This window comes from Grammomys surdaster, unplaced genomic scaffold, assembly GCF_004785775.1.
Source record: "Grammomys surdaster isolate TR1022 unplaced genomic scaffold, NIH_TR_1.0 125580, whole genome shotgun sequence".
Classification (NCBI taxonomy): Eukaryota; Metazoa; Chordata; class Mammalia; order Rodentia; family Muridae; genus Grammomys; species Grammomys surdaster.
This window is the reverse complement of record NW_021620426.1, coordinates 2,499,983-2,519,437: the sequence shown is the minus strand read 5'-3', so window position 1 is coordinate 2,519,437 and position 19,455 is coordinate 2,499,983. Positions and strand designations below refer to the sequence as shown.

The following is a 19,455-nucleotide window of genomic DNA, read 5'->3' as shown; positions in this document are numbered from 1 at the left end:
ATTTCTATCTCACATTTATTTCTCCAGCAAATACAAACTCTAATATCCAAGGTGTCTTATCAAGAAAATAATAAGTATCAAAAAGCTTATATGGAGATTTGTCATTTGAGTAAGAATACATTTAGATTGTAATTTTAATTTTCAACATTAGTCTAGTCAGTAATACTACTTTTATGTATGTAACTATGAACTATTACACAATTTTGAACAAAAAGTCCAGTTGAAATTTTATGTGTGTGCATATGTGAACGAGAGAGGCAGAGAGATATAGAGATAGGTAGGTAGGTAGATACATACATACATACATACATACATACGTACCTACATACATAAGAAACCCTTGGATATAAATATCAGATAAAATTATGTATTTATCTCTGTACATAATTTCTTCTCAAATGAAGCCTGAATTTTATCTGTATCTTATGCTTTCTCCATTCCAAGCAAAACCCACTTAACATTATATAATTCATTTCTGTATGGTAAGGTACATGGAATACATTTAGAGTTATTTTTGTTTGTAATTCTGAATTGTATTCTTGTGTGTCTATATTAGCAAATACTTTAACATTCAATTATATGGAACCCAGGATTGTATTTATTTCAGAAGTGTGGTTGAATGTATGTTGTTTTGAGATACAAGTCATTTCTGTGTCATAAAATACCTCTTTTCCTTTCAATAACTAATTTTCTTAAAAATGTGACTTGTAAGCCGGGCAGTGGTGGCTCATGCCTTTAATCCCAGCACTTGGGAGGCAGAGGCAGGTGGATTTCTGAGTTCGAGGCCAGCCTGGTCTACAGAGTGAGTTCCAGGACAGCCAGGGCTATACAGAGAAACCCTGTCTCGAAAAACCAAAACAAAACAAAACAAAAAAAAAAAAAAAAGAAAAATGTGACTTGTAAAAAAGATCCTATTCTAGTCTTTGCCTTCACCAGGTTTTTTTAAAAATTGCAACATTTTATATGATTTTCTTTATTTTTCAATATATTATTATTGAAAAAAGTGTTTCATAAAATATATATTATTCATGGTTTCTCCTCCCTAGATTTCTTTTTTCTTCCCTATTTATACACTCCTTCTACTCCATGTCTTTTCTCTTTCTGACTTCAGAAAAGAAACAGACAAATCATAATTTAAAAAGGAAAGAAATAAAACACACACACACACACAACTCATTAAAAATACAAAGTCAGAAATCATAATACAAAAGTTAAATAAAACCATAAATATGACAAAATATGCCCAAACAAAGCAACATGAGGCATAAACTCTCCAAAAAGTACCACAGGCTTTAATTTGTATTGGCCATCTACTGATGGGCATGAGACCTGCTCTTAATTTTGGTTTGCAAACTCAGTGAAACTCTATCAGAGAAACTAAATTTTCCTTTGTGAGCAATTATCAGTTGGAGATACTGTCTTGGTTCAGAATGACAAATTGTGTCTACTTACCCCACTGAGCATTAGGATCCTGTCTGGCTTGAACATGTACAGACCGGAGGTTTCCACAGTCAGTGTGAATTTGTATGTGCATTCGTCCTTTTGTGTCTAGATAGTCTTCTTTTCATGATGTGTTTTATTCATAAAGGCTCTTACAATCTTTCTCCCCACCCCCCAACATACAGTGTCCTGAGCCCTGAGAGGAGGGTCTTGATAAAGACATCAAATGATGGACTGAGCGTTTCACATTCTGTTACACTCTGAGCATTATCTAGTTGTGGGTCTCTGTATTTCTTTCCATCTACTGCAGAAGGAAGCTTTTTTGATGATGGTTGAGTGAGGCACTTATCTATGGGTATACCAGAACACAGTTATTTTATTGCTATGTTCCTTTAGCCAAAGAAGACAGTTTGATTTTCTCCTAGACTCTTGGCCCATCCGGTCTGTGGCACTAGACTATGATGTCAGCATATTGTATTAAGTTTTCATAGGATTCAACTGAGCCCAGCTTTGCCCTTATACAACTGGATAAAGTATTCCCTTGAAATGCCAGTGGTTATGTTAAGAAATCATCTTAACCCAGCAGACTTTGAATCTGAGAAATAAAGGAACAGATACCTTGGTCATTGAGGATAACAGCTACTCTTATGATAATTATTTTTCTTGACCTTATGATTTAATTTGTTGGAAATAATCTATGAAATCCTATAGCTTTGTTGGATCATAAATGAATGAAAAAGTATTTTACTTGAAGGCCATTGAGGTTGATATATTCAAGTATTTGTGTTGTTTATCAAACTGAGCTTGTAAAATAGGATTTGGACTTTGTTATTTGACTATATTAATAAAATAGTATCATCTATTTATTTACATTCCCATACTTGCTACCTCTTTCTGTCCCTCAATCACAGAGCCCCTCCCCTATCCTCCCTCCCCTTTGCCTCTGAGAGGGTGGGACCCCCTGAGTATGCACTCAACCTACACACATCAAGTGTGCCAGATTAGGCAGATCCTCTCCCACTGAGACCAGACAAGGCCTCCATAGAGTCAGAGCTGCATGTATGCTGCATATGTGCAGAGGGATTTGTCTCAGCCGGTGTATGTTCTTTGGTTCATGGCTCAGTCTCTGGAAGACCCTAGCAGTCCAGGTTAGTTGACTCTATTGGTCTTCCTATGAGATCCCCTCCTGTTCAGAGCCTTCAATCCTTCCCCCAACTGTTACATAAATGTTCCCAAGCTCCATCCAATGTTTGGTGGTAGATATCTATATCATTTTCATTCAACTGCTGGGTACAGCCTCTCAGAAGACAGTTATACTAGGTGCCTGTCTGCAAGCACTACAGAGTATCTTTATTAATGTCAGGGTTTGGTGCTTGTCCATTGGATGAGTTTCAAGTTGAGCCAGGTTATTGGTTGGCATTTGCTTCATTGTCTGCTCCAACCCTACATTTCTTTCAGACAGGACTAAATTTTAGTCAAAAGATTTGTGAGTGGATTAGCGACATTATCCTTCCACTGGGGCTCCTGCTTGGCTATAAGAGGTGATCTTTCAGGATCCATGTCCCTATTGTGGGACTTCACCTATTCCAGTTCCCTGAGACTTCCTAGAGATCCCTGGCCACCACCAAGATACTTTATATTATTTGTAGCTACTGAGAAGGGTATTGTTTCCCTAATTTCTTTCTCTGCCCATTTATCATTTCTATAAAGGAGGCCTACTTATTTTTTTCTTGAGTTAATTTTGTTTCCAGCCACATTGTTGGGGGGTTTTATAAGCTGTAAGAGGTCTCTGGTAGAATATTGGGTTTAGCCTATGTGTACTATCATATCATCTATGAATAGTGATAGCTTGACTTCTTCCTTTCCAATTTATATCCCTTTGATCCCCTTAGAGCTTATGGGACTGTTTAGTTTACCTGGTCTTGATTGAACTTTGGTATGTGGTTTCTGTCTAGAAATTCATCCATTGCATTTAGATTTCACGGTTTTGTGGAATACCAGCTTTTGAAGTAAGACTTGTTGCTGTTGTGAATTTCCTCGGTTTCTGTTTTTAGGCCTCCCTTTTCATAAAACCTACTTGATCATGATGGATGATTGTTTTGTGCTGCCGCCAGCAGCTACAGTTGACCAGGTTCACCTGAAAGAGAGGCTGGGAAGGGACAGGAGGGCGGGAAGAAATGAAGACAGGACAAAGGTTTCTGATCGAGGCTCAATGCTTTAATGTTCAGCTTTCAATTTAAAGGGGGTAACCCACCCCCACCCTCAGAGTTCCTTCTGGCTTCATCCAGCTGGGGGTGAGCGCTGGGGGTGAGCGGAAACCATCCTGCTGGAGGTGAGAGGAATCCATAGGTAATTGCGGGCCAGAGATGTCTCAAAGCAAGCTCAGCAGGCAGTCTATTCTTCTCAGCTCGTGTACCAGGCTACAGGCAGACAGAAAGGCGCCAAGGCCAAAGCAAGCACTGCCTCGCCAAGGGCAGGAAATGCCTATGGCCAGAGTCCTATTGTTTGGTCTACTGTGGTAAACAAGGTCCCTGCTCAAGGCTGGGGGAAGGGCACAGTTCCCCCTTTTTAGTTTTATAAGATATGAGCAGTGCCAGCTGCTGGATGGGGAATAATATTTCATCCCATCTAGGGTACAGAGTGGCTGGGCGACTGTGTCTGTCTTAGGTTGGCATCTATATTACTCCTATATTACCCGTCATTGAGGAACATACATAGCTTATTGATGTAAGCCTCTTGTCTTAGGTTTATAGGAGCTCAAGACACTCTTACCCGTCGTTGACTAACCGGCCCCATCAATTGGCACACTCTTTCCCAAAAGACCAAAACCACATTCAGACCAAAGGACCTGTGGGCGTGCACTAGCTGCAATTCTTCATAGCGATGGATAACTGTCACGATGAAAGCTGAGCTTGCTGAGAGCGATCCTGTGTGAAGGCAACCTATCTGCTTGAGACACAAGGTTTAAAAGGTAAAAAGCAACATGATTTATCCAAGCAATGTAGAAAATAAGGTTAGAAGTGGAAATGTTCCAGTGCCTAATCCAGCTGCTGGTTGACAGGGATTTAGACACAAAGTCTGACCACCACGTATAGTGGGTGACTTTAAGTATTGATGGAGACTACATGCCAGGTTAAATCAGCTGGCAGATAAGGATTTTGAGCCATCATCATCAGAATCACAATTATTAGGCTCGAGATCTGTGTCCACTTGACGGACCAATCTTTCAGGGAGTCATCGGGCTCCGTTCTCTTTTTCTGAAAAAATACAGACTGAACCACGACCCCAAATTAAAACAGGGTCAGGACCATACCAAGTGTTAGTTACGGGGTCTCTCCACATGACCCTGGCAAATGAGTTGGAAGTAACCGGATGCCAGTGGCCATCCGCTGCAGACCGACCTTTAGTATCAGGTTGCAGAAAATTTAAGACAAGTAAAACAAAAGCAAGGTGTGCTTTTGGTGACCTTGGGGGGTATAATTCCTCCTCTTTAGTTTTAACAAGCCAATTTTTTAGAGTGTGATGTGCTCGCTCAACAATTTCTTGTCCCATTGGGTTATAAGGAATTCCAGTTTTATGTTCAATGCCAAATTCTTTACAAAATGATATAAAGTTGTTTCCAGTATAGGCTGGCCCATTGTCCATCTTGAGGACTTTAGGTAATCCCATAGCATTAAAGGCTTGTAAGCAATGATCAATTACATTTCTAGAGGCTTGCCCTGAATGTAGAGAAGCAAAAAGGAATCCTGAGCAAGTATCAATACAGACATGTATATATTTCAATCTTCCAAATTCTGCATAATGAGTTATATCCATTTGCCAAATATGATTAGGCATAAGGCCTCTTGTATTAACGCCTAAATGGGGAGCCAGAGATAAAGTAAGACAGTTAGGACATTGTTTTACAATCGTTCTAGCCTGCTCCTTAGTGATCTTATGCCGGAGCCTTAGGGTGTGACTAGAGAGATGAAACTTATTATGATCTCTTCTAGCCAAAGCAACAGGATCCAAAATTAAGGCTTCTCCTATTAAAGCTCTGTCAATACGATCATTGCCTGCAGCTAAAGGTCCAGGAAGACCAGAATGAGCTCTTATATGGCCAATATAAAAGGGATTTTTTCTGGTAACAATGAGGTTTTGCAGTTGTGAAAACAGAGATCTGGCTGGAGTATTAAACTGCAATACACCACAAGTTTCTAACAAGGGGACAGACTGAGCCACATACAGGCTATCAGTAAAAAGATTAAAAGCATCATTTACAGACTGAAAAACATTCAGAACTGCTGTCAGTTCTGCTAGTTGAGCAGAGAGTCCAGGAGTCTCTATGACTACCTGTTGATTATTTATGAGATACCCTGCTCGCCCTTTAGAGGAACCATCAGTAAAGACTAAAAGAGCATTATGCAGAGGCTGCAAAGAAGTCATGTTAGGAAATATAACCTCATGTACATTTAAAAACTGTATCAACTTATCTGGAGGATAATGATTGTCTATAGTCCCATTAAATCCTATTTAAGCAAGCAACCAATCTGTACTATGCTGCTTTAACCAAGTATTCTGATCTGTATTAAAAGGCTGAATAATGACATCTGGCTCTTTTCCAAAATAAATCAATGCCTGTTTTCTTCCAAGCATAATCATATGTGCTACCGCCTCATAATATGGTAGGATGTTACGTTTAGGGGATATCTTTGAATGTATCCACATGAGGGGAGCCTTTTGCCACAACAATCCTGTAGGTGTATAAGTTGTATTAAAAACCAACAAATATAAAGGCAAGGAATAATCTATATAAGTAACAAATTGTTTCTCAATGGCTCTTTCTACTTGTTGTAAGGCCAACAATCCTTCTGAGTTTAAGGATCAAGGGGAGGTAGGATCAGCATTCCCTTTGAGAAGATCAAATAAAGGTTTCAATTCTCCTGTAGTAAGTTTTAAATAAGGACGAAGCCAATTGATATCACCTAACAGCTTTTGAAAATCATTTAAAGTTTTTAAACTGTCCCTTCGGATAATTATCTTCTGGGGACAAACGGTTTGATCTGTAAGCCTAAAGCTTAAATAATTATAAGGCTCCTGAGTTTGTACCTTTTCAGGAGCAATTTGTAGTCCTTTATCAGCTAATGCCTTTTGTAAATCTTTATAACATAAAAGCAAGTCTTGAGGATCTTTTCCTCCTAAAAGAATATCATCTGTGTAATGAATGATGTACATCATTGGCCACTGCCGTCCTACAGGCTAAATGGCTTGTGCTGCAAACTTTTGACACAAAGTGGGGCTATTAGCCATGCCCTGAGGAAGAACTACCCATTGATACCTTTTCATTGGCTCTCTAAAATTAACAGAAGAAACACTGAAAGCAAACCTTTTACAATCCCGAGGATGCAAGGGAATGATGAAAAAACAATCTTTCAAATCTTCTATTATTTTATAATACCCTTTAGGAATGGCTACTGGAGATGGAAGCCCAGACTGTAAAGCTCCCATAGGTACCATGGTTTCATTAACCTTTCTTAAATCTTGTAACAATCGCCATTTTCCAGATTTTTTTCTTAATAACAAATATTGGAGTGTTCCAAGGTGACTGAGATTCTACTATATGCCCTGCCTCTAATTGCTCCTGCACAAGCAATGAGGCAGTTTCTAACTTTTCTTTAGACAAAGACCACTGATCAACCCACACCGGGGCATTATTAAGCCATTGAATTTTATCAGCATGGGATGCAGGCAAGACAGTGGCCATTATGGAAAATACCCCAAACCTCTAGTGTCAGATTGAGGCTTAGGCGCTTCAAAAGTTTTAATACCTTGTCCTTCCTTTCCTAGTCCTTGACCAGACAAAAATCCCTGTCTTAGCATTTGTTTAGTCACTACTTCATTAGGGCTGCACATCATAAGACCCATCTGTGACAAAAAGATCTCTTCCCCAGAGGGTTACAGGCAAATTCGGCATTACATAGGGTTGAATTTGTCCTGAATTGCCCTCTTCATCTCTCCAAGTTAGAAGTTTAGAACTCTGTTTTGGGTTATTGGCATAACCAATCCCCTGAAGGTGAGTGAGAGTATCAGACAAAGGCCAGGCTGAAGGCCACTCTTGTTCTCTAATAATTGTTACATCCGCTCCTGTGTCTATCAATCCTTCAAAAACTTTTCCTTCAATTGTTAACCTAAGATTAGGCCTCTTGCTAGTAATAGATTGAACCCAGTACACACCAGAGGAACCAAAGCCATCTTGTCCTCTCTCATTCTTAACAAATTTGGAAGGAAGCGGATGCCAAGGAACCAAAACAAGTTGAGCAATTCTCTTGTCAGTAGGTACAGTTATAATACCATGGGGGGAAGCAGCCATAATCTTAATTTCTCCCTCATAATCACTATCTATGACACCTGGATAAATTTGGAATCCTTTTACAATACTGCTGCTTCGGCCCAGAAGTAATCCCCAAGTACCTAGAGGCAAGGGCCCAAAAACACCTGTGGGCAGCGTCTGAACTCCCATTTCTGGCGTCAGTACCGCATGAATAGTGGAACTGAGATCCAGTCCTGCACTTCCTCGGGTCGCTCTAATAAGTTCTGAAATGGATTTCCCTGGCTTGGCAACAGCTTCATGGCCCATAAACTGTTGGGTGTGGATTCCTGGGGGCCTAGGGCTGGCCCCGATACTCGTTTCCCGACAAGGGATGGCCCTGATTATCTGTTTTAGATTTGCATTCCTTAGCCCAATAACCCTTCTTGCACCTAGGTCAGATTTCTGGCATGCGACCTGCTTGTTTGCTCGTGTCCCTTTTTCTGGGACAGTCATTTTTAAAATGACCTGGATCTCCACATTTAAGCACTTTTTATCTTTATGGGTCTGTGCAAGCAATGCTTGCACAGTGGTACCTTGTAAGGCCGCAGCCACGGCCAGACCCTGATGATAAGAGGGTCCAATTTCAGCGCAAAGACGAATGTACCCGTGTAAATCAGTCTTCGCTTTGTACGGCCTGATATCTGTGCAGCAAGCTGCATTAGCATTCTCATAAGCCAATTGCGTAACAAAAGGAATTCCACCTTGAGGATCTCCAAAAATTCTACCAGCTGCCTTTAGCAGCCTGTCCACAAAATTCTGAAACAATTCGTCTGGACCCTGTTTAATACTCGATAAATTCCCACTAAGATCCCCTTTAGCAGGTAATCGGTTCCAAGCATGGCGAGCAGCCATTGCAACCTGTGCGTACACTCCGGCAGGCAGTTCAATCTGATTAGCATTACCTTCATATTGACCTTCTCCTAGAAGCATGTTAAGATCCCAGTCTGCATTGCCTGCCTGAGCATTCATCATGGCGGTTTTCTTACTAGTATCACGCCACTCTGAACTCCAAAGCAAGTAATCTCCTCCTGACAAAGTAGCCTTACATAAAGTTTTCCATCTTGGGGTGTTAAATTTGCTTCTACCACAGCATCCAATAAAGCTTGTGTAAAGGGGGCAGTAGGCCCATATTGCTCCGCAGCCATTTTCAATTCTTTTATCACCTTAAACTCCAATGCCTGATACTGTCTGGTTCTTCTGTTCTGCTGATCAATTACATCAACTACAGGAAAAGCTAACAAGTCAGATGTATCTTGCCCATCCCTTCGGGCCTGATTCACGGCTCTTTCTAACGGTGATTGGCGCATCTCCAAATCATTGCTCTTTTTTGTCCCTGATAGACACCTTAACTCCTGCAGCTCATTAGTCAATTTTTGCAGCTTAATTTCCATCTCTAACTTATATACCTTCATGTCTATCTGGGCAGCTTGTGCTGTGTCAAGGACCATAGGTAGAGCAGATGGTTCACAGGGTAGGCAATCCTCGTGATATTTGGAAGCCCTTTCCTTAAAATCAGCTCCTTTTTCTAGATCTGATTTATCATCAGAATCTCTGATTTCTTTTATCTGAACTGTAGCGTACTAGGTCTACACTTCTCTGATTTAGATTTTCGTGTTCCCCTTTTTGTAACAGCGCTCTCTGATAGGCATTCTTGGAACTCTTCAAGCTGCACCTGGGTCGAGGCTAACGCCTGCAAGGTATCTCTATCTGTGTTATTATCAATGGCATCTTTTACAAGCTCCCAGAGGCAGAGGGTGTTAGAATCTGCCTTGGTGGTTCTCAAAACTTCTCCTACTGCTTCCCAGGTTTTCTTACTCAAAGTTCCTTCCTTTGGGAACCATGGGCAGCATGAATTTATTTCTGCCAAGAATTTTTCTAACATACTATTTGAAAACCCTCCTCCTCCCGCCTGGAGCAGCTCTTGCAGGCTGCGGACAAATGCCTGTTTAGAATTCTCCTGACCCATAATTCGCTGTCACCTCCTAGGCAAAATTGGCACCGGGTCAATACTTCGTTCACCTAGACTGCATCCCCTGAAACACACTTCCTGCAAACACAGCCTTCAAAGCATAACCATAACTAGCGCTAGTATCAAAAATAGTTTGCTACTTACCAAGTGTGTGGGATACTCTCCTTCCTTGTTCCGTTTTCTGTAGAGCTCTACCCAAGACAGCGTTCCTCAGCTGGTCTCTTGTTTTCAGGCCCCAGGTCGGGCGCCATTCTGTTGCCGCCAGCAGCTACAGTCGACCAGGTTCACCTGAAAGAGAGGCTGGGAAGGGACAGGAGGGCGGGAAGAGATGAAGCCAGGACAAAGGTTTCTGATCGAGGCTCAATGCTTTAATGTTCAGCTTTCAATTTAAAGGGGGTAACCCACCCCCACCCCCAGAGTTCTTTCTGGCTTCATCCAGCTGGGGGTGAGTGCTAGGCGTGAGCGGAAACCATCCTGCTGGAGGTGAGAGGAATCCATAGGTAATTGCGGGCCAGAGATGTCTCAAAGCAAGCTCAGCAGGCAGTCTATTCTTCTCAGCTCGTGTACCAGGCTACAGGCAGACAGAAAGGCGCCAAGGCCAAAGCAAGCACTGCCTCGCCAAGGGCAGGAAATGCCTATGGCCAGAGTCCTATTGTTTGGTATATTGTGATAAACAAGGTCCCTGCTCAAGGCTGGGGGAAGGGCACAGTTTTGATGTGTTCTTGGATTCCGTGTGCTAGAATTTTATTGAGTATTTTTGCATCGATATTCATAAGGGAGATTGGTCTGAAGTTCTCTTTCTTTTTTTGATTTGTTAATTTTGGTACTGTCACTTAACCTTTTAGTTAGTTTGGGTAAGGGTATGTCTATCTTGTTGCTTTTCTCAAAGAACCAGCTCTTGGGTTTGTTGATTCTTTGTCTTGTACTCTTAGTTTCCAGTTGATTGATTTCAGCCCTGTGTTTGACTATTCCTCGTTTATCCCCACCTGCTGGAATCCCAGAAAGTCTAGCAACCATGGCCTGGCCTGTCAGAATTCCAACTTCTTTCTCATCTACACCTGAAGCAGCTCCAGGTCAGCCAATTTTGCCCTACCCCACAGCTCTTCCTGCCTTCCAAGAGATCTGTTTAAACCAGAGACACACAATTCCATCTGCCTACCTAGAGGCCTGCTCCAACTCAGGACACTCAGGCCCACCCCAGAGACAACTAGATGTTGAAAGGCTAGTTCAAGAACATAATCAATAGAAGCAAATACAATATGACACTGTCAGAACCCAGCTCTCCTGCTACAGCAAGCCCTGCATATCCTACTACTCCTGAAGAGCAAGACAATGACTTTAAATTCCATCCGATGAAGATGATAGAAGCATTTAAAGAGGAGAGGATATAAACAATTTCATTAAAGAAATAAAGGAAAACCCCACCAGAGAGATAGAAGACCTTAATGAGGAAACAAATCCCTTAAAGAAACACAAGAAAATACAAGAAATAAGGGAAGATTCTTCCCAAAATGAGTGGACAGAAGGAAATAGTCAAACATAGGGCTAAAATCAATCAACAGGAAACTAAGAGTACAAGACAAAGAATCAACAAACCCAAGAGCTGGTTCTTTGAGAAAAGCAACAAGATAGACAAACCCTTATGGGACTGTTTAGTTTACCTGGTCTTGATTGAACTTTGGTATGTGGTTTCTGTCTAGAAATTCATCCATTGCATTTAGATTTCACGGATTTGTGGAATACAAGCTTTTGAAGTAAGACCTGTTGCTTTATCCACTTGGACTTGAGCTTTGTACAGGAGATAAGAATGGATCGATTTGCATTCTTCTACATGTTGTCCTCCAGTTGAACGAGCACCATTTGTTGAAAATGCTGTCCTTTTGTTTTAGCTCCTTTGTCAAAGATCAAGTGACCATAGGTGTATGAATTCATTTCAGGGTCTTCAATTCTATTCCATTGATCTTCTTGCCTGTCTCTGTACCAATACCATGCAGTTTTTATCACTATTCCTCTATAGTACAGCTTGAGGTCAGGGATGGTGATTCCCCCAGAAGTTCTTTTATTGTTGAGAATAGTTTTTGCTATCCTGAATTTTTTGTTATTCCAAATGAATTTGAGAATTTCTCTTTCTAACTCTGTAAGTAATTGAGTTGAGATTTTAATGGGGATTGCATTGAATCTATAAATTGCTTTCTGCAAGATGACCATTTTTACTATATTAATCAGGCTAATTCATGAGCATGGGAGATCTTTCCATCTACTGAAATCTTCGATTTCTTTCTTCAGAGACTTGAAGTTCTTGTCATATGGAGCTTTCACTTGCATGGTTAGATTTCACACAAAGGTATTTTTTATTATTTGTGACTATTGTGAATGGTGTCATTTCCCTACTTTCTTTCTCAGACTGTCTATCCTTTGAGCAGAGGAAGACCACTGATTTGTTTGAGTTGATTTTATATCCAGCCACTTTGCTGAAGTTGTTTATCAGGTTAAGAAGTTCTCTGGTGGAAGTTTTAGGGTCACATAGTATACTGTCACATCACCTGAAAATAGTGATATTTTGACTTCTTCCTTTCCTATTTGTACCCCTTTGATTTCTTCTTTTTTGTCTAATTGTGCTATCTAGGATTTCCAGTACTATATTGAATAGGTTGGGAGAGAGTGGGGAGCCTTGGCTAGTCCCTGATTTTAGTGGGATTGCTTCAAGTTTCTCTCGATTTAGCTACTGGTTTGCTGTATATTGCTTTTACTATGTTTAGGTATGGGCCTTGAATTCCTGATCTTCCCAAGACTTTTACCATGAAGGGATGTTGAATTTTGTCAAATGCTTTCTCAGCATCTAATGAGATGATTATGTGGGTTTTTAGTTTGAGTTTTTTATATAGTGGATTATGTTGATGAATTTCCAAATATTGAACAATCCCTGCATTCCTGGGATAAAGCCTACTTGATCATGATGGATGATTGTTTTGATGTTTTCTTGGATTCAGTTTGTGAGAATTTTATTGAATATTTTTGCATCAATATTCATAAGGGAGATTGGTCTGATGTTCTCTTTCTTTGTTGGATCTTTGTGAGGATTAGGAGTGAGCGTGATTGTGGCTTCATAGAATGAATTAGGTAGTGTTCCTTCTGTTTCTATTTTGTGGAATAGTTTGAAGAGAACTGGTATTAGGTCTTCCTTGAAGGTCTGATAGAATTCTGCACTAAAACCATCTGGTCCTGGGCTTTTTTGGATGGGGAGACACATTTAATGACTGCTGCTATTTCCTTAGGGGTTATGGGACTATTTAGATGGTTAATCTGCTCCTGATTTAACTTTGGTACCTGGTACTTGTCTAGAAAATTGTCCATTTCATCCAGATTTTCCAGTTTTGTCGAAAATAAGCTTTTGTAGTAGCATCTGATGACTTTTTGAATTTCCTCGGTTTCTGTTGTTATGTCTCCCTTTTCAGTTCTAACTATATTAATTTGGATACTGTCTCTGTGCCCTGTGATTAGTCTGGCTAAGGGTTTATCTATCTTGTTGATTTTCTCAAAGAGCCAGTTCCTGGATTTGTTGATGCTTTGTATAGGTTTTTTTGTTTGTTTGTTTCTACTTGGTTGATTTCAGCCCTGAGTTTGCTTATTTTCTACTGTCTACTCCTCTTTGGTGTATTTGCTTCTTTTTGTTCTAGAGATTTCAGGTGTGTTGTCAAGTTGCTAGTGTATGCTCTCTCCAGGTTCTTTTTATAGACACTTAGAGCTATGAGTTTTCACCTTAGAACTACTTTCATTGTGTCCCATAAGTTTTGGTATGACGAGCCTTCATTTTCATTAAATTCTAAAAAGTCTTTAATTTCTTTCTTTATTTCTTCCTTGACCAAGTCATCACTGAGTAGAGCCTTGTTCAGTTTCCATGTGTATGTGGGCTTTCCATTATTTTTGCTATTATTGAAGACCAGTCTTAGTCCATGGTGATTTGATAGGATGCATGGTATTATTTCAATATTTTTGTATCTGTTGAGGCCTGCTTGTGACCAGTTACATGGTCTATTTTAGAGAAGGTACCATGAGGTGCTGAGAAAAATGTATATTCTTTTGTTTTAGGATGAAATGTTCTATAGATATCCATTAAATCCATTTGGTTCAAAATTTCTGTTAATTCCACTGTGTCTCTATTTAGTTTCTGTTTCCATGATCTGTCTATTGCTGAGAGTGGCATGCTGAAATCTCCCAGTATTATTGTGAGGTGCAATGTGTGCTTTGAGTTTTAATCAAGTTTCTTTTATGAATGTTGTTGCCCTTCCATTTTGAGCATAGATGTTCAGAATTGAGAGTTCATCTTGGTAGATTTTTTCTTTGAGGTGTATGAAGTGTCTTTCCTTTTATTTTCTTTCTTTCTTTCTTTCTTTCTTTCTTTCTTTCTTTCTTTCTTTCTCTTTGATTACTTTTGTTTGAAAGTCAATTTTATTCAAAATTAGAATGGCTACTCCAGCTTGTTTCTGGGGACCATTTGCTTGGAGAATTGTTTTCTAGCCCTTTACTCTGAGGTAGTGTCTGTCTTTGTCACTGAGGTGCGTTTCCTGTATGCAACAAAATTCTGGGTTCTGTTTATGTATCCAGTCTTTTAATCTAAGTCTTTTTATTGGGGAATTGAGTCCATTGATGATAATGGATATTAAGGAAAAGTGTTTCTTCCTGTTATTTTAGTTATTAAAAGTGTAATTATATTTGTGTAGCAATCTCCTTTTGTGTTTGTTGAAAGATTATTTTCTTGCTTTTTCTATGCTGTAGTTTCTTTCCTTGTGTTGGAGTTTTCCATCTATTATCCTTTGTAGGGCTGGATTTGTGGGAAGATATTGTGTAAATTTTGTTTTGTCATGGAATATCTTGATTTTTCCATCTATAGTGGTTGAGAATTTTGCTGGGTATAGTAGTCTGGGCTGGCATTTGTGTTCTCTTACTGTCTGTTTGATATCACTCCAGGATCTTCTGGCTTCTATAATCTCTGGTGAGAAGTCTGGTGTAATTTTTATCAGTCTGACTTTATATTGTACTTGACCTTTTTCCCTTATTGCTTTTAGTATTTTTCTTTGTTTTGTGCATTTGCTGTTTTGATTATTATGTGATAGAAGGAATTTCTTTTCTGGTGTAGTCTATTTGGAGTTTTGTAAGCTTCTTGTATGTTTATCTGCATCTCTTCTTTAGGTTAGGAAATTTTTTTTTTTAATAATGTTGTTAAAGATATTTACTGGCCCTTCTTCACTCTCATCTATTATCCTTAGGTTTGGTCTTCACATTGTGTCCTGGATTTCCTGGATGTTTTAGGTTACAAGCTTTTTGCATTTTGCATTTCCTTTAACTGTTGTGTAAATATTTTCCATGGTATCTTCTGCACATGAGATTCTCTCTTCTATCTCTTGTGTTCTGTTGATGATGCTTGCATCTATGACTCCTAATTTCTTTCCTAGGTTTTCTATCTCCAGGGTAGTCTCCCTTTGAAATTTCTTTATTGTTTTTACTTCCATTTTTAGACCCTGGGTGGTTTTGTTTAATTCCTTCACCTGTTTGGTTGTATTTTCTTACAATTCTTTTAAGGGATTTTTTGTGTTTCTTCTTTAAGGGGTTCTACCTGCTTACCTGTGTTCTCCTTTATTTCTTTAAGAGAGTTGTTTATGTCCTTTTTAAAGTCCTCTATCATCCTCATGAGAAGTGATTTTAAAACTGAATCCTGCCTTTCCGGTTTGATTGGGTGTCCAGGACTTGCTATGGTAGGAGAACTGGGTTCTGATGATGCCAGGTAACTTCAGTTTCTGTTGCTTATGTTCTTGCGTTTTCTTTTTGCCATCTAGTTAACTCTAGTGCTACCTGCTCTGACTGTCTCCGACTGGAGACTATCTTTCCAGTTATTGTGCTTGTGTTAGAACTCCTCAGAGTCCAGATGTCTCTTTGATCCTGTGATCCTGAGCTCTTTAGGTGATAGAGCTCCTGGGACTCAGGCTTCCTCTGGGATCCTGAAATCCTGCTGCTCTCAGTGCAGTGGTTCCTCAGCTGCTATGAGTGCAGTGATTCCACCACTGCTCTAAGGTGGTTCAGGATATGGTGTCTTCACAGGAGCGAATCCGCTAGGCGTCCGTCCCAGCCAAAAGGACCAAGAAAGGAGTGGAAGGGGTGTGGTATTCCGGAGGGGGTTTGGGTGGGTGATGGGTCCAGAGTGCCTCAGGGTCTCAGTTGAAGTTCTGGGGCATAGGGTTGTGGGGGAACATTCTTACCAGCAGCTGCTCTAGGAAAGTTAAGGATAAGGTGTCTTCATGAAGCAGGTCAGCCAGGTGTCTTCCCCAGCCAAAAGGGAAACTTTTCACCTGATATTCACACACAGGAAACATCAAAAGACACAGCATAGTACTTGAGAGATACAAATATAAAAAGGGTTCTGAGGTTCGCAACTCACCCATACCTAGAAGAAGCTGTGAATGAATAATGGAACCAGCAGTAAAGAAGATTTTGTGTGATAAAAATGAAAACCACAGTTTAGATAATTCTTGTGAGCTTTATATTTTCAGCTAGTGTGTTATTAATTAATCAGTATGGTCGTGGGCACTACTATTTCAGCTATTTCAATAGTATTCTTAGACTTTTCTGTAATAATACAAGTGTATATCATTAAGACAAAAATATGATACAGATTGTAGCAAAATTTAAATTGTTATTTTCAATCGAAGTTCTACTTAAAATTTTGTTAAATTCTATGATTTTATAAAATATAAAAATGCAGTTCTGAAATCAACATCCTTGAAATCAGGTCCCAACTGCTTATAAGGCAGAGGGCCATGCATCATGTTTTACCTGAGAAGACAATAGTACTTGTACGTGTATTAATAGGAACATATTTATATGAACCCACTGTGGGAAAAGGAAAGGCAAGATAATATTTATGGATTCTTATTCATTGTTTGTTTTGTTTTGTTTTGGTCTTCCAGTCTTAATCATTCTAGGGCATGTAAGAGGTCAATTTTAAATTTTGTAATAATGGATACATATTCAATAAAATCTTAGATGCAGGAAATACTTAGTACATGTCCCATTGCAATGAGAAATGTAACCCACTTGCGTGGTACTCTCTAATTGCACTCAGCATTTTGATAGACATTTGAAATGAATAACCGTCTAACTTGCCTTAGTAAGTAGTTGATTATAAATGTAATTTATACATCTCTTAAGGACTGTGAGTCATCTCTCCTCTTTTCCAAAGAAAATATCTTCCAAAATGTATTTTATGACATATCTTTTGAGGTTTGATGTTATAATTATTCCGTCTATTGACGGTTGAGGCAATTTATCTTTATTCCAGTATTACTAAACGTGCTTGCATTGTCTTCTTTCTAAGCCAGTTTTTCTTCTAGGTCCTCAGCTCTCCTATAACTATTGTTTTGTGTTTAAATTTCTTATTAGCACACAAATACCCCCACATGCCTCACTATTGGCTTCAGGTCTCTACTAAAAGTCTTAAACACACTTCCATATTCATAATTTTAACTTTCCTGTCCATATATTGAATTTTGAATGTTAGTAACAGAAACAGAGAATAGATATTTTTATATAAAACAGTTCATTCTACATAATAGCACAAACTCCAAATGATAATATTTCTTAAAGTTCTTACAAGGGTAAAATAAAGAAACCTGTCTTTTAATTAAATGGCATTGTTATACTGTAAGCAAGTTACACATTAAAAATTTTACAGAAGGAGGCTCTGAGTAATTGCCATACAAGGAATATGCACACTAAATGTGTTAATAACTATATAGCCACATGTTTCTTGACAAAGCATTATTCTAATTATATTTCATAATGTAGAAAGATATTTTAAGCACATGCAGATTCAACAAATTCAGATGGCAGCATTTTTCCAGCTTGAATGTAAGATTGTACTCATGCTTCATGTTAAAGTGTTCTACCATTATACCTTGAGCTTTTTGATTATCTTAAAAGTTTGATTAACACAGATTACTTAAAATTTAAATTAATTTAAACTGACATGTAAAAATAAAATTGCACACTCTGATGATGAGATAACCAAGGTTGAAAAAATTGTTAGGATTCAGAGGCAAATAAACCATTCATTGTGGGGGAGGCTGCTAGGCAAGCAGCTACTATGAGATATGTTGGCACAAGCCTAGAGCATAACCACACACAGGTGAATGGCACAGAGGCAGCATACAAGCCTACAGACAAGCACACTGGCAAGCTGGCAAAGGTGGGATGATGGGTCAGGCCTCCCACCTTAAGGTCATATTTCTGTAAAACCTAAAGGTAGCAAAAAGTTTTGCCAAAAATACTTATGTAGTAAATTGCATTTAATTTTTAATTCTGGGTCATCAGAGACCTTGTGCCAGCCATGTTGTACTGACTCATAGATTTCTAATTCCAGCCATGTTTATCTGACTGGGATATTCATATCATTGTCATATTTTCTTAACACAGACTGGCTTGGATGACTGATTTTTCATATGATAGAGTGATACTATTTGATATTTTTATAAAAGTATACTTTGGTTTAAATTAGGATAAATGTGTCTTTTTAACTGAAGAGACAATTCTTAATAATTCACTACTTTACAATTCAATTATTTTTTCATATAAATACATTTATTTGCTTCCTTACTTTCTTCCTTGTTGACTTTCCTTCTTTTATTCCTTTCTTTCTTTTTATGCTTTCTGACATCTTCAGTTTTCCCTCTTTCCTCTCTCCCCAGTCTCTTCCCCTACCTCCTTTCTCCACCCACCCTATCCACTCTTCCTTTTCAGAAAAAAGATAGGCTTCTCATGAACATCAGTCATCCATGGCATATCAAGTTTCAGTAAGACTAGGTTCCTCCCCTCATATTGAGACAGGACAAGGCAACCTAGTTAGAGGAAAGCTTCCTCAAAGAAGGCAAAAGAATTCCCCTAACAATTTAATTCTTTCAAAATGGTTTGATTATCTCATATTCCAAAATGCTTATGACTTCCTCATCCAGGATGTCCATCAGGAAGATGTTCTAAGTTGATGTAACATGATTAAAAACTAGTTATAAAAATGAGAAAATTAGGGAGTGGGGGTTTAGATGCTGATGTAATTTAGAAAGATAGTGAGAAACTCAATATTAATATCTGGAAAGTTTTTTTAATTAAATGACAAAAATTAGACTAAAATATGTCAGACATGAACATCGTTTTGCACCATAAGTATACAACTGTCAATTAGAATTGAGTCAATAAAAGGACAAATATACAGAAATAATCGTGTTTTTGTTTTGTTTGGAAGCTTCAGGAAATACCAGAAGAGGTTGATAAGTATGGTAAGTAAAGGCTAGAGGTTGATCCCTCAGATAATCTAAAAACAAAATGAGCAAGAAAAGAATATTTGGAGTTATTATAGCCTCCTATTTGTTGCCATGATTAAAAAAATGCAATGGAGGAAAATGTTTCTTTGGCTTATATTGTCAAGTCATAGCCTGGGGGAAAAAGCCATGATGGTGGAGGATTCCCAAAGGTTCGGAAATTGGGTCCCACATTCAGGAGAAAGGTCTAGAGTTCCAAAGGCTGGAGGCTTTGGTGATGACAGGGCCCCAATGACATAAGGAAGTCCTTGGTTCCAAAAGGGTTTATTGTCATGGCAGATGGTGGATAGATTTGTATGTTACACCACCCCTCCCACCCCCCACCCCTGTGA

At 39.0% G+C, this 19,455-nt stretch overlaps 1 pseudogene; it reads right to left on the bottom strand.

The window, feature by feature from the left end:
- Positions 1–7,947: 7,947 nt before the first annotated feature.
- LOC114638342 lies at positions 7,948–9,237 on the bottom strand (annotated as a pseudogene).
- Positions 9,238–19,455: the final 10,218 nt, after the last annotated feature.